The sequence below is a fragment of the Meriones unguiculatus genome, chromosome 12, assembly GCF_030254825.1.
Source record: "Meriones unguiculatus strain TT.TT164.6M chromosome 12, Bangor_MerUng_6.1, whole genome shotgun sequence".
Classification (NCBI taxonomy): Eukaryota; Metazoa; Chordata; class Mammalia; order Rodentia; family Muridae; genus Meriones; species Meriones unguiculatus.
In genome coordinates, this window is record NC_083360.1 from 73,540,878 (window position 1) to 73,554,428 (window position 13,551).

Here is a 13,551-nt window from a genome sequence, read left to right on the forward strand (position 1 = left end):
GAGAGTGTCTTTATTTTCTAGAAATAAAAAATAAATAAATAAAATCTTACTTTTAAAATATCTGATTTGCTGGGCACAGTGGTGCATGCCTGCAATCCCAGCACTCTGGGAGGCAGAGATCCACTCCAGTGGATCTCTGAGTTCGAGACCAGCCTGGTCTACAAAGTGAGTCCAGGACAGCCAAGGCTACACAGAGAAACCCTGCCTTAAAAAAAAAAAAAAAAAGTTATAATTTATTAAAAATATAAAATAGGTGAACTGATTATGTAAAAAATGTATCAAATATTAGAAGTAGTGACAGTGACAGGAGTACACATTTATTATGCTATTATAATTTTCTGCACACTTGATATCTTTAATAATAAATCATTAAAAACTAGGCCAGCAGATTTGACCAGTAGTAGAGTGCTGGCCTAGCATGTGGGCCCTGTGTTCCATTCATAGCATAATCTGAAACAAGTAAAAACAAACAGAGACACCCCCACAACAGTAAGAACCCTTTCAGCTAATGCAGGGAGGAAATACAATTTTATATATACATATATATGTACATGTATGCATGTGTGAACATATTTATATTTAATTACATACAGAGAGAGATACACAGACTCATACCTGCAATCCTAGCACTCAGAAAGTTAGTATACATCTATAATGCTCCCCTCCAAGAGCCATAGACAACAACAACAATAGTAATAATTTGTTATATATTACATTATTAAATAATATTTGTTGGGGTAATCATTTGTACACTGTGTGAAGGGTGTCGCTGTATAGTCAACTGTTACTTGCTAACCTGGGAGAGAGCTAAGTGCTGGCCAGACTTTGTATTGTTATTCTTACGGCTCATCATCTGCATCATATTTTGTAAACACTCTTCCTCCTCTCTTTCCTTTTGAGTGGCTTAATAATGAGCTGATGGCCAACAGCTAGGCAGGCCAGGAAAGGTGGGACTTCTGGGCTGAGAGGGTTGTGTGACACAGGAAGGAACAGGTGCCAGGACTGAGTGAGAGAGGTAATGGGCCATGAGATGAGATGGAGGTCAGGATGAGTCAGGTTAAAATTGCTGAGAATTGGGCTGGAGAGATGGCTCAGAGGTTAAAAACACTGACTGTTGCTCCAGAGGTCCTGAGTTCAATTCCCAGCAGCCACATGGTGGCTCACACACATCTGTAATGAGATCTGGTGCCCGCCTCTGGCCTGCAGGTGTACGTGCAGGTACAACATATTATACATAATAAATAAATAGATATTAAAAAAAATTGCTGAGAATCTGCCCAGCTATAGTGCTTAAGTATTTATAAATAAAAATAAGTCTCCGTGTTTTTATTCTTCTGCTGGCAGGTCCAAGAAAGTCCTACTATAGTATTGTTGTTTAAGAACAGGTGGGAGAATCCTACTTTTGAGCTCTTGTTCACAGTTATCTAAGAATAATCCCAAAACATGTTACCGCTGTTGCCCTTGGTTGTCTCTTAGACGTTAGAGGCAAGCCTTTTCTTGCTGAAGACACCTTTCACTTTGAACACAGGACAGTGAATCTGAGCTGGTTCTGACCTAAAAGCCTCCTTCCTGAGGAGTAGTCCAAGTGTCTAAGAGAGAGAAGCAACAAACAGTGCTACCTGGCTATGATGCCTATGAACTAAAACAAGGAAGAGCATAGCACTATATCTCTAAAGGTGCAATAGTGACACTTAAACTTTGGCTTTCTATTTGGATTTAAAATTCTGCTCAAAAGGAGGGAAATCATACCTGGTACTGGAAACCTAGACAACTACCAGGGGCTAGCAAAGTTGTGGGTCTTGAAGGAGAACCTTACCTTCAAGACACTTGACTAATCCCTAAATAAATTCTAAAAATCTATTCTTCTACCCACAAGTAAGTTTAGTCCTCAACCGCTCATTAAGAAAACTTCTCCTCAAACAACAGAAACCATTACAGAAAACTACAACTGATCAAAATGCAGAGAACAAGTAACTGTGTGCTGTCCAGCCCCAGATGATACCTACAACACAGCTATTACACCAAAGGCTCAGGAATCTTAGGGGAAGAGAGAGTGGAAAGATTATAAAAGCCAGCTCAGATTCACTGTGTCCCATCTTGATTAATTAGGCAGCACAAATTTGCATTACAACCAAATATTCCTGTTAATGGATTTTTTAAAAGGGGGGTCTGGGAGGGATCTGGGTTTTTGGGAATGATACATTTGGAAAACTGACATGTGATTTAGTCAACTACTGTCACCACTCTGGAATGTATAGCATTGTTATGTTGAATTGAATTAAGTATGGAATAATTTGAACACATAAAAAGATAGTAGTACTATGAACTCTTTCAAATTAACCACCTACTTGTCTCTTTTTTAAAACTCCTCTCATCTTTTTCCAGTGGCACTCATGGTACTCAAATATTTTAATATTTAAATTTTTAAAGTGCTTATTAAAGACTCATTCCTAACAAATTCAGCTCTTTTAAAAGCTATTGAGAGAGTCTGGCATTTGGCAAAATAGCATTTACCTTTTCAAAGTTATTTATACAAACATAGTCAAGGAAAGTTTCTCAAATGCAATAAACTCTTAGCACTCTATTGACAGCTCTGCTGAACCACTAAACAGAGATCACTGTTCTCATAACAAAACAAATGGTAGCGGGCAGCTATGTTATGATAGCTCAACTATAAAGCAAGAATAGTTATTAATGGCTGGCTTCCAAATGACTTTTGTAACTAAAGAGACAATTACTTGAATATATACAAGCTTAATAAATCAACCAACCAACCAACAACAGAGTTCCAAGACATAGCTAGGGTTCAATGACTGACAAGTGATCACAAATTCTTTTAAAGTTGCTCCTCTTTAAAAAAAAAAAAAAAAGCCTGAAACTCCTAATCTTTAAACTCCTTTACTGCAAAGCATCAAACCCTCACCATTTATATGCTACATCCTCTTGTTCTAGCTTCTATCTATCCTAGCTAAAAAGAATATAGGAAGCTTGTTTTGAAGGTGGAATAGCATATGAATAAAGAAACCTAGTAACTGGGCAGCAGTGACGCACAACTTTAACCCAGCATTGGGGAGACAGAGGCAGTCAGGTCTCTGTAAGTTCAAGGCAAGCCTGGTCTATAGAGTGAGTTCCAGAACAGCCAGGGCCAAAACAGAGAAACCCTGTCTCGAAAAAGGAAAGGAAAGGAAAGGGGAAGGAGAAGGGGAAGGGGAAGGGGAAGGGGAAGAAGGGGAAGGGGAAGAAGGGGAGGAAGGGGAAGGGGAAGAAGGAGAAGGGGAAGGGGAAGAAGGGGAAGGGGAAGAAGGGGAAGGGGAAGAAGGGGAAGGGGAAGAAGGAGAAGGGGAAGGGGGAGAAGGGGAAGGGGAAGAAGGGGAAGGGGAAGGGGAAGAAGGGGAAGAAGGGGAAGGGGAGGGGAGGGGAGGGGAGGGAAGGGGAGGGAAGGGAAGAAGGAAGGGAAGGGAAGAAGGAAGGGAAGGGAAGGGAAGAAGGAAGGGAAGGGAAGGGAAGAAGGAAGGGAAGGGAAGGGAAGGGAAGGGAAGGGAAGGGAAGGGAAGGGAAGGGAAGGGAAGGGAAGGGAAGGGAAGGGAAGGAAGGGAAGGGAAGGGAAGGGAAGGGAAGGGAAGGGAAGGGAAGGGAAGGGAAGGGAAGGGAAGGGAAGGGAAGGGAAGGGAAGGGAAGGGAAGGGAAGGGAAGGGAAGGGAAGGGAAGGGAAGGGAAGGGAAGGGAAGGGAAGGGAAGGGAAGGGAAGGGAAGGGAAGGGAAGGGAAGGGAAGGGAAGGGAAGGGAAGGGAAGGGAAGGGAAGGGAAGGGAAGGGAAGGGAAGGGAAGGGAAGGGAAGGGAAGGGAAGGGAAGGGAAGGGAAGGGAAGGGAAGGGAAGGGAAGGGAAGGGAAGGGAAGGGAAGGGAAGGGAAGGGAAGGGAAGGGAAGGGAAGGGAAGGGAAGGGAAGGGAAGGGAAGGGAAGGGAAGGGAAGGGAAGGGAAGGGAAGGGAAGGGAAGGGAAGGGAAGGGAAGGGAAGGGAAGGGAAGGGAAGGGAAGGGAAGGGAAGGGAAGGGAAGGGAAGGGAAGGGAAGGGAAGGGAAGGGAAGGGAAGGGAAGGGAAGGGAAGGGAAGGGAAGGGAAGGGAAGGGAAGGGAAGGGAAGGGAAGGGAAGGGAAGGGAAGGGAAGGGAAGGGAAGGGAAGGGAAGGGAAGGGAAGGGAAGGGAAGGGAAGGGAAGGGAAGGGAAGGGAAGGGAAGGGAAGGGAAGGGAAGGGAAGGGAAGGGAAGGGAAGGGAAGGAAGGGAAGGGAAGGGAAGGGAAGGGAAGGGAAGGGAAGGGAAGGGAAGGGAAGGGAAGGGAAGGGAAGGGAAGGGAAGGGAAGGGAAGGGAAGGGAAGGGAAGGGAAGGGAAGGGAAGGGAAGGGAAGGGAAGGGAAGGGAAGGGAAGGGAAGGGAAGGGAAGGGAAGGGAAGGAAGGAAGGGAAGGGAAGGGAAGGGAAGGGAAGGAAGGGAAGGGAAGGGAAGGGAAGGGAAGGAAGGGAAGGGAAGGGAAGGGAAGGAAGGGAAGGGAAGGGAAGGGAAGGGAAGGGAAGGGAAGGGAAGGGAAGGGAAGGGAAGGGAAGGGAAGGGAAGGAAGGGAAGGGAAGGGAAGGGAGAGGGAAGGGAAGGAAGGGAAGGGAAGGGAAGGGAAGGGAAGGGAAGGGAGGAAGGGAAGGGAAGGGAAGGGAAGGGAAGGAAGGGAAGGGAAGGGAAGGGAAGGGAAGGGAAGGGAAGGGAAGGGAAGGGAAGGGAAGGGAAGGGAAGGGAAGGGAAGGGAAGGGAGGGAAGGGAAGGGAAGGAAGGGAAGGGAAGGGAAGGGAAGGGAAGGGAAGGGAAGGGAAGGGAAGGGAAGGGAAGGGAGGGAAGGGAAGGGAAGGGAAGGGAAGGGAAGGGAAAGGGAAGGGAAGGGAAGGGAAGGGAAGGGAAGGGAAGGGAAGGGAAGGGAAGGGAAGGGAAGGAAGGGAAGGGAAGGGAAGGGAAGGGAAGGGAAGGGAAGGAAGGGAAGGGAAGGGAAGGGAAGGGAAGGGAAGGAGGAAGGGAAGGAAGGGAAGGGAAGGAAGGGAAGGGAAGGGAAGGGAAGGGAAGGGAAGGGAAGATGGAAAGGGAACGGGCAGGGAGGGAAGGGGAAGGGAAGGGAAGGGAAGGGAATGAAGGGAAGGAAGGGAAGGGAAGGGATGGAAGGGCAGGGGAAGGAAGGGAAGGGAAGGGAAGGGAAGGGAAGGGAAGGAAGGGAAGGGAAGGGAAGGGAAGAAGGAAGGGAAGAAGGAAGGGAAGGGAAGGGAAGAGGAAGGGAAGGGAAGAAGGAAGGGAAGAGGAAGGGAAGAAGGAAGGGAAGAAGGAAGGGAAGAAGGAAAGGGAAGAAGGAAGGAAGAAGGAAGGGAAGAGGAAGGAGAAGGAAGGGAAGGGGAAGGGAAGGGAAGGGAAGGGAAGGGAAGGGAGGGAAGGGAAGGGAAGAGGAAGGGAGGAGAAGGAAGGGAAGGGAAGAAGGAAGGGAAGGGAAGGGAAGGGAGGAAGGAAGGGAAGGGAAGGGAAGGGGAAGGGAAGGGAAGGAAGGGAAGGGAAGGAAGGGAAGGGAAGGGAAGGGAAGGGAAGGGAAGGAAGGGAAGGGAAGGGAAGGGAGGGAAGGGAAGGGAAGGGAAGGGAAGGGAAGGGAAGGGGAAGGCAAGGGTTGGGAAGGGAGGGTAGGGAAGGGAAGGAAGGGAAGGGAAGGAAGGGAAGAAGGAAGAGGAAGGGAAGAAGGAAGGGAAGAAGGAAGGGAAGAAGGAAGGGAAGAAGGAAGGGAAGAAGGAAGGGAAGAAGGAAGGGAAGAAGGAAGGGAAGAAGGAAGGGAAGAAGGAAGGGAAGAAGGAAGGGAAGAAGGAAGGGAAGAAGGAAGGGAAGAAGGAAGGGAAGAAGGAAGGGAAGGGAAGGAAGGGAAGGGAAGGGAAGGGAAGGGAAGGGAAGGGAAGGGAAGGGAAGGGAAGGGAAGAAGGAGGGAAGAAGGAAGGGAAGAAGGAAGGGAAGGGAAGAAGGAAGGGAAGGGAAGAAGGAAGGGAGGGAAGAAGGAAGAGAAAGAGGGAGGGAGGAAGGAAAAAGAATTCTAAGTATTAAACTAAAGTGGTATAACTAATAACCAATACCTCAAAACTAGTAACTAAATAAAACCAACTAGTGCTTTAACCATGCTAAAGTTTAAGACTCTCCAAAAATACTAAAAAAAGAAAAACAAAAGCCAGGTGTGGTGGTGCATACCTTTAACACCAGCACTCAAGGAGGCAGAGGCAGGTGGACCTCTGGTATCTCTGGGAGTTCAAAGCCAGCCTTGTCTATGTAATGAATTCCAGGCCTGACAGGGTTACAGTGAGAGCCTGTCTCAAAAACCAACAACAGAAGAGAGGTTAAGGAAGAGTAAGAGGGGGAGAAAGAAAGGAAGCGTGGAAGGGAGGGAGGTAGAAAAAGACTCTCCATATCTTATAGTTAATCTTCATTGTCAACCTGACTAAATCAGAATCAAGATGGAAACCCACTTCTGGGTATTTCAATGAGGTTATTTCCAGAACAGTTCCAGTGGAGATGGAAGCTAACGGTGGACAGCAGCACCGCATGTGCTGGGCTCCCTGACTGAATGAAGAGAAAAACACTAAGCACCAGCATCTGTCTTCCTCCCTTCTGATTCCAGATGCAATGTACCCAGCTGCCTCATGCTACCACTGCAACGCCTTCCCCATCATGATGGACTATATTTTCTAAAGTATAATCCCAAGTAACATACCCTTCCTCAAATTGCTTTTATTGCATATTTTATCACTGTCACATCAACAAGAAAGGTACTTAATATACCATGTCTTTTGTTTTAATTGTTGTTGTGATACTTTTGTTTTAAGACGTGTCTCATTTCTGGAATTAAAGACATGAAGCAATTTTTTAATTTACTGTTTATGATATCTTACTTTTGTCTGTGTATGTGTGAGTGAGTGAGTGTGTGTGTGTGTGTGTGTGTGTGTGTGTGCATATAGGCACTAGTTTGTTTTGTTTGTTTCGGATTTTTCCAGAGCTGAGGACCGAACCCAGGGTCTTGTGCTTGCTAGGCAATTACTCTACCACTGAGCTAAATCCCCAACCCTCACACAGTATGTAATGACAGGTATGGCAGGAGGGTCAGAGGACAGTTTGTGGGAGTCAGTTGTCTTACTTCCACCGGGTGGGCTGTGGGTCAAACTCAAGCTGCCAGACTTGGCAGCAGAGGCCGTTATCTGATGAACCATCTTATGAGCCCTTGAGGTCATTCTTACTGTATGGGACGGGTCCTGCATCTGCAACTATGCATATGTGGAGATAATTGCTCAACTTACAGATCTCAGCTCTCTCTACCTTGTGGCTCCCAGGGACTGAACTTAGATTATCAAGTTCAACAGCAGAGGCCTTTACCCTCTGAGCCATCTTAATGACCAATAAGGTAAATTTTTTTTTGAAACAATTTTTTTTCCCCAGACAACATTTCTCTGTGTAGCCTTAGCTATACTGGACTCACTCTATAGACCCAACTGGCTTCAAACTCAGAGAGCCACCTGCCTCTGACTACCAGAATTGTGGGGAATTACAGGCATGCATCACCAAACCCAACTTAAACATTTTTTAAAAGATTTATTTATTTTTACATATATGAGTATCTGCATGTGCCAGAAGAAGGCATCAGATCCTGGTATAGAAGGTTGTGAGCCACCATGTGGTTGCTGGGAATTAAACTCAGGACCTCTGGAATACCTCTTAACCACTGAACCATCTCTCCAGCCCCCAATAAAGTAATTCTTAAAAAGACCAATCCTTGTCCTCACTTCGGCAGCACATATACTAAAACTGGAATGATACAGAGAAGATTAGCATGGTCCCTGAGCAGGGATGACACACAAACTGGTGAAGCGTTCCATATTTTTAAGACCTGGAAAAGACAGGAGCTCCACAAGGAGAGCAACAGAACCAAAATATCTGGGCACAGGGGTCTTTTCTGAGACTGATACTCCAACCAAGGACCATTCATAGATATAACCTAGGATCCCTGCTCAGATGTAGCCCATGGCAGCTCAGTATCTAAGTGGGTTCCCTAGTAAGGAGAACAGGGACTGTCTCTGACATGAACTCAGGGACTAGTTCTTTGACCACCTCCCCCAGATGGGGAAGCAGCCTTGCCAGGTCACAGAGGAGAACAATGCAGCCAGTTCTAATGAGACCAGAGAAGCTAGGGTCAGATGGAAAGGGAGGAGCACCTCCCTTATCCAAGGACTTGGAGAGGGCCATAGGAGGAGATGACAGAGGGAGAATGGATTGGGAAGGAAGGAGAGAGGGGACCATAGCTGGGATACAAAGTGAATAAACTGTAACTAACATAAAAAATAAAAATTTAATTAAAAAAACCAATTCTCTTTACAAATTCTATTTTTTAAAATGGTTCAATTATATATATATATTATATATAGTATATATAATTTAATCATATCTTGTGTATTAAAGTTCAAATTAAGAGGTGAATTTGAGGCTGGAGAGATGACTCAGGGGTTAAGAGCACTGGCTGTGCTTCCAAAGGTTCTGAGTTCAATTCCCAGCAACCACATGGTGGCTCATAATCACCTACAGTGAGATCTGGTGTCCTCTTTTGGCCTGGTGGCACACATGCAGGCAGAACACTATATAATCAATCAATCAATCAATCAATAATTTTTTCTTCTTTTTTTAAGAGTTGAATTTGATAGCTAATTCAAACCACACCCTCGGCTAAAAGTTAGGAGCGGCTGCAACAATGCCAGAGAAATCATATATAACCTAGAGTGCAACTTATTACGAGAATTTCATAATTTCCTAACCTCTAAATCTATAATGCTATCTCCACATAGCTGTTACCTATAGGAAAATACAAATTCATTTCCACCAATATCTCCCGCAATAAAAACACATTCATTTAAAATTCATAAAAGGTATTTAGCAATAATAATTCTGAAGCTATGTTATGATTTCCCTGAAGTGTTTATATTTTTATCCTTTATATATAAAAATCTCCATTCTGATTATTTTACTATACTACTTGAGACTTACATTTCATTACAAACACATTCTTTAGAGCACAATCACATTACAGGCCAAACTATAGTCTCACCTTTAGTGCGACTTTAACTGTAATAAAACTTTGCTTCTAGCCAATCCTCTGATAGAGATACCATGTTATTTCTCAGGTTCTTCATCATATTTTTGTAATGTGTTGTTTTCGCTGTGCAATCTATCTTAAGCTGTAAATTTCGTAAGTTTTGATACAATTCATAATTAGAAAAATCGAGATGGTAAAGTTTTAAACTATCTGCAATACAATATAACTTAGCTTGTTTGCTTCCTTAAAGAATGGATATTTGATTCTCAGAGATCGTATACATCATTACTTTTTTTTTTTTTTTTTGAGATAGGGTCTTGCAGGTTGTTTAGGGTGTTCTTGAATTGACTACCTTCCTGCTTAACTACTAAGAGCCAGGATTATTAAACATTTGCCATTAAACTCAACTGTCCTAGTTAGGTTTTGATTGCTCTGAGAAAACACCATGCCCAAAACAACTTGGAGAGGAGAGGGTTTTCCTCAGTTGTAGTTAGTCGTACACAGTCCGTCATGAAGGGAGGTCAGGGCAGGAACTGAAGCAGAACCCTTGCAGGAGTACTGCATTTGGCTTGCTCTGCTTTCTTATCTAACTCAGGACCGCCTGCCCAGGGGCAGCACTAACCTCTGTGAACAAGAGTCTCCCAAGCAAGAATCAAGCAACAAATGCCCCTTCGACTTGCCTACATGCCAATCAGATGGGGACTTTTCTTAACTGAGGTCTCTCTTCCCAGATAACTTGAGCTTTTTGACAAACTTGAGCAAATTGACAAAAAATAAAAATAAAAAATAAAAAACCTAACTGGGATCTCAAATTCAAATTCTGATGAATTTCAAAGAAGCCAAAGTGTTAAGTTTTTCCACAACTACTGATTCTGTTGTTATTCTGGAAGTAAAATAAACCCACTTTAAAGCAGGCAGGGGATAGGAGGTCAATAGCACTTTGTGAAGACCAGTCCTATTCCCAGCACCCAGACTGGGCTGCTCACAACTGTCTGTAGTCCAAGTCCAGGGGATACAATGCTTCCGGTTACAGCAGAAACCTGTACTTGTATATAGCTAACCACAAATGCACACATACATAATTGAAAGAAATAAAAAATAATGTGAGGACCAGCAAATAAACTTTATGCTGGGGAATACAAATACAGTCTGGGTAGAGAAAAGCCTTTCAAAGGTGACCTTAGAGAAGAAATATAATTTGAATGTTTATGGTTGCCTACACAATGACTTTACATAAATTGTAAAGTAATTTTGGAACTTTTACATTTTGTGCATAAACATTTGCATGTCCTACTATATCTTAATTTTTTTAGCATGTTATAAGAAAACTAGCAGAAACAAAGCACATTAAACAACACACACACACACAGATCCATGGATTCCTGCTGGAAAATATTTGCAGCATCTCAAGTCTGTTAATGTCATGTCCTTTCTGATTAAAACTGCAACTAAAAAAAAAAAAAAAATAAGTCACCCATTTAAAGAAACACAACTTTTTAAATTTTTTTTGTAGTTGTTTTTTTCTTTTCTTCCAATTCTGGAGAATAAACTGTGGGTTTTATGGACTTTCACACATGCACTATGGTACATGCAAACCCACACTCACACGTTACACATCCAGACAATAAATAATAATGCTGACAATAATAATACAACATAAAAACAAACAAATAAAACAAAACAATGGTAAAATGAAAATGACCACACAAGATGTCACATATATAATCCCTACACTTAGAAAGAAGCAGAAGGCTTAAGTTCAGGGACAGGGACACAATAATCTTTGACTCAAACACACACACACACACACACACACACACACACACGCACACGCACGCACACACGCATATAAAAGTGCCAAACAATATTTTTTAAAACTATAATATCTCAGATATTGCACAATTCTGTCAACTAGGCCTGGAAAAACAGCTCAGTAGTTAAGAGCCCTGGGTGTTCTTGTAGAGGGCCCCCGTTTAGCTCTAAGCACCTATACATTGGCTCACAATCATCTGTAACTTGAGGACCAGAAGATCCAGTGCCCTCCTCTGGCCTCCAAAAGCACTGCACACACCCATATGGTACATATATCAACACAGTAAAAACAATCAAATCAAATACAGACAAATATATAAATGATGTCTTTAATTAATTAAAAAACAATCTCATAAACTAAACAAAGACACTTTCTTTTTCCTCAGTCACGAAGAAGCTCACTAACTGATATATTTCCTAAATTTGCCTCTGGATTTTATGTACTTTTCTTCCTGCAATCAGAACTTCATTTATAGATACCTTATACATTGAACATTTAGGCAAATGTACTATCTATGTAGCAGATTGAAATATACATGTCATAGAAGGATAACACTTAACTCCAAACAATGTTTGTCTTTCCAGAAAATTTCTTGACCTTTGTTAAAAAAAAAAAAAAAAAAGGAAATCCAGATTTTTATATGATGCTGCCTGGAAACTCTGAATGGCTCCATAGTCTCATAGGAAGTGGTACTATTTGGAGGCCTTGCTGGAGCAGGTGTGGCTTTGTTGGAGGAAATGGGTTACTGGAGGGGCAGGCTTTGAGAGCTCAAGATGGTCCAGTGTGGCTCACTGTCTCTTCCTGCAGATCAAGATGTAGAACTCCAGCAACCTCTCTAGCACCATGTCTGTCTACATGCCACCATGCTTCCTGCCATGACAATAATGGACTAAACCTCTGAACTATTAGCCAGCCCCAATTAAATATTTTCATTATAAAAATTGGCATGGTCATAGCATATCTCCATAGCAATAGATACCCTAAGACAGAAGCTGGTACCAGGAACTGGGGCATTGTTGTGATAGGCTAGATGACATTTTTGTTTAGAGGAATATGAACTTTGGGTTAGGAAAACAGTGACCAGCCAGGTCTACAGAGCAAGTTCCAGAATGGCCAAGCTTAGGCTATGAAGGAAACCACTAAAAGCAGAAAACTGGTAAAGATGTAATAGAATGAAGAGGGCCCAGCAAGCAGCAGAACCAAGTGGCAGCTTCAGCTTCACATGATGCTGGCTTTAGAGTCAAGGTTAAAAGAAAGGCATTACGGAATCTCCCTCTAGGAGGCATGTGCAGGGGCTGTCCCTGCACGGAGGACTACAGAGGCCACTACGTGAAACTGTGAAGGTGAGGCCTGGATTCTCAAGGTTTGGAGACACAAAAATGTTGGAGATGCCAAAGCCACAGGATACCTGCCAAGGAAAGCTGCTAACAGGAAGTGGAGCCAGCCCAAAGGTTCCACAAAGGTAAAAGAAGCTGGAAACACAAAGGTAAAAGAAGCTGGAGATCTGAAGAGCGTGGAGTTTGTTCAGCTTAGTCCAGCATTCTTGCTTGGTCCAGCATTTCCTCACTATACTCCCTTTCCCCCCTTTTGAAATGGTAATGCATATCCTGTGCCATTATAATTGCAAGTATGTGAAGTGCTTTTTGACTTTGATTTTACTGAGGTTACAGTTAAGAGATTAGCTGGGGCTAGAGAAATGGCTCAGAGGTTAAGAGCACTGGTAGCTCTTCCAGAGGTCCTGAGTTCAATTCCCAGCAACCACATGGTGGCTCACAACCCTCTATAATGAGGTCTGGTGCTCTCTTCTGACCTGTAGGCATACATGCAGGCAAAACACTGTATACATAATAAATAAATCTTTAAAAAAAAATTTTAAAAGAGATTAGCATAAATCTTGAAAGAGACTTTGGACTTTAAAACAACTTTGAGACTGTTATAGACTATGGGAATTTCTGAATTTGGACTAAATGGACTATTTTATAATTTGGCATTATAAAATAGCTATAAGCATTTGGGTGCCAGGGAGCAGAATGCAACAGTTTGAATAAAAATGAACCCATAGGCTCATAAGGAGTGGTACTATTTAGAGGTGTGGTCTTGTTGGAATATTGTGACACTGTTGGAGAAAGTGGGTAACTGAGGGCAGGCTTTTAGATTTCAGATGCTCAAGCTAGGTCCAATACAGCATTCTCTTCCTGATGCCTGAACATCGATATAGAACTCTTAGTTCCTTCTTGAGCACTGTCTGTCTGCATGTTGCCACATTTCCTGCCATGATGATAATGGACTAAGCCAGCCCCAATTAAATATTTTCCTTTATAAGAGTTGCTGTGGTCATGGTGTCTCTTCATAGCAACAGAATCCTAAGACAGAAACCATTTCAAAAAAATTTTATATGTAACTTTTGGCTTACTGCCCAGGTTTTAGCAAGTATACCGCATTAGATTAGTTTCCTGTTGCTCCTGTAGCAAAGTATTCAGTAAACTAAAACAAGATAAATCTACTCTCAAACAGTTCTGCAGGCCAGTAATCTGAACAGAACCTCAGGGAATTAGAACCAAGGTAAAAACATTGCTGCATGCCTTCAAGATTCTACAAGAGAGA

At 43.2% G+C, this 13,551-nt stretch overlaps 1 protein-coding gene and 1 non-coding gene across 5 annotated transcripts in view; one reads left to right on the forward strand and one right to left on the reverse strand.

Annotated features, from left to right (window-relative positions):
* The window catches only part of Caap1 (caspase activity and apoptosis inhibitor 1), a 95,221-nt gene that overhangs the window by 66,375 nt on the left and 15,295 nt on the right, over positions 1-13,551 (reverse strand). The gene's annotated exons all lie outside the window — the stretch shown is intronic.
* LOC132646947 (U6 spliceosomal RNA) lies at positions 7,826-7,932 on the forward strand. The gene has a single exon (XR_009585271.1). It is a non-coding gene; the product is annotated as a U6 spliceosomal RNA (small nuclear RNA).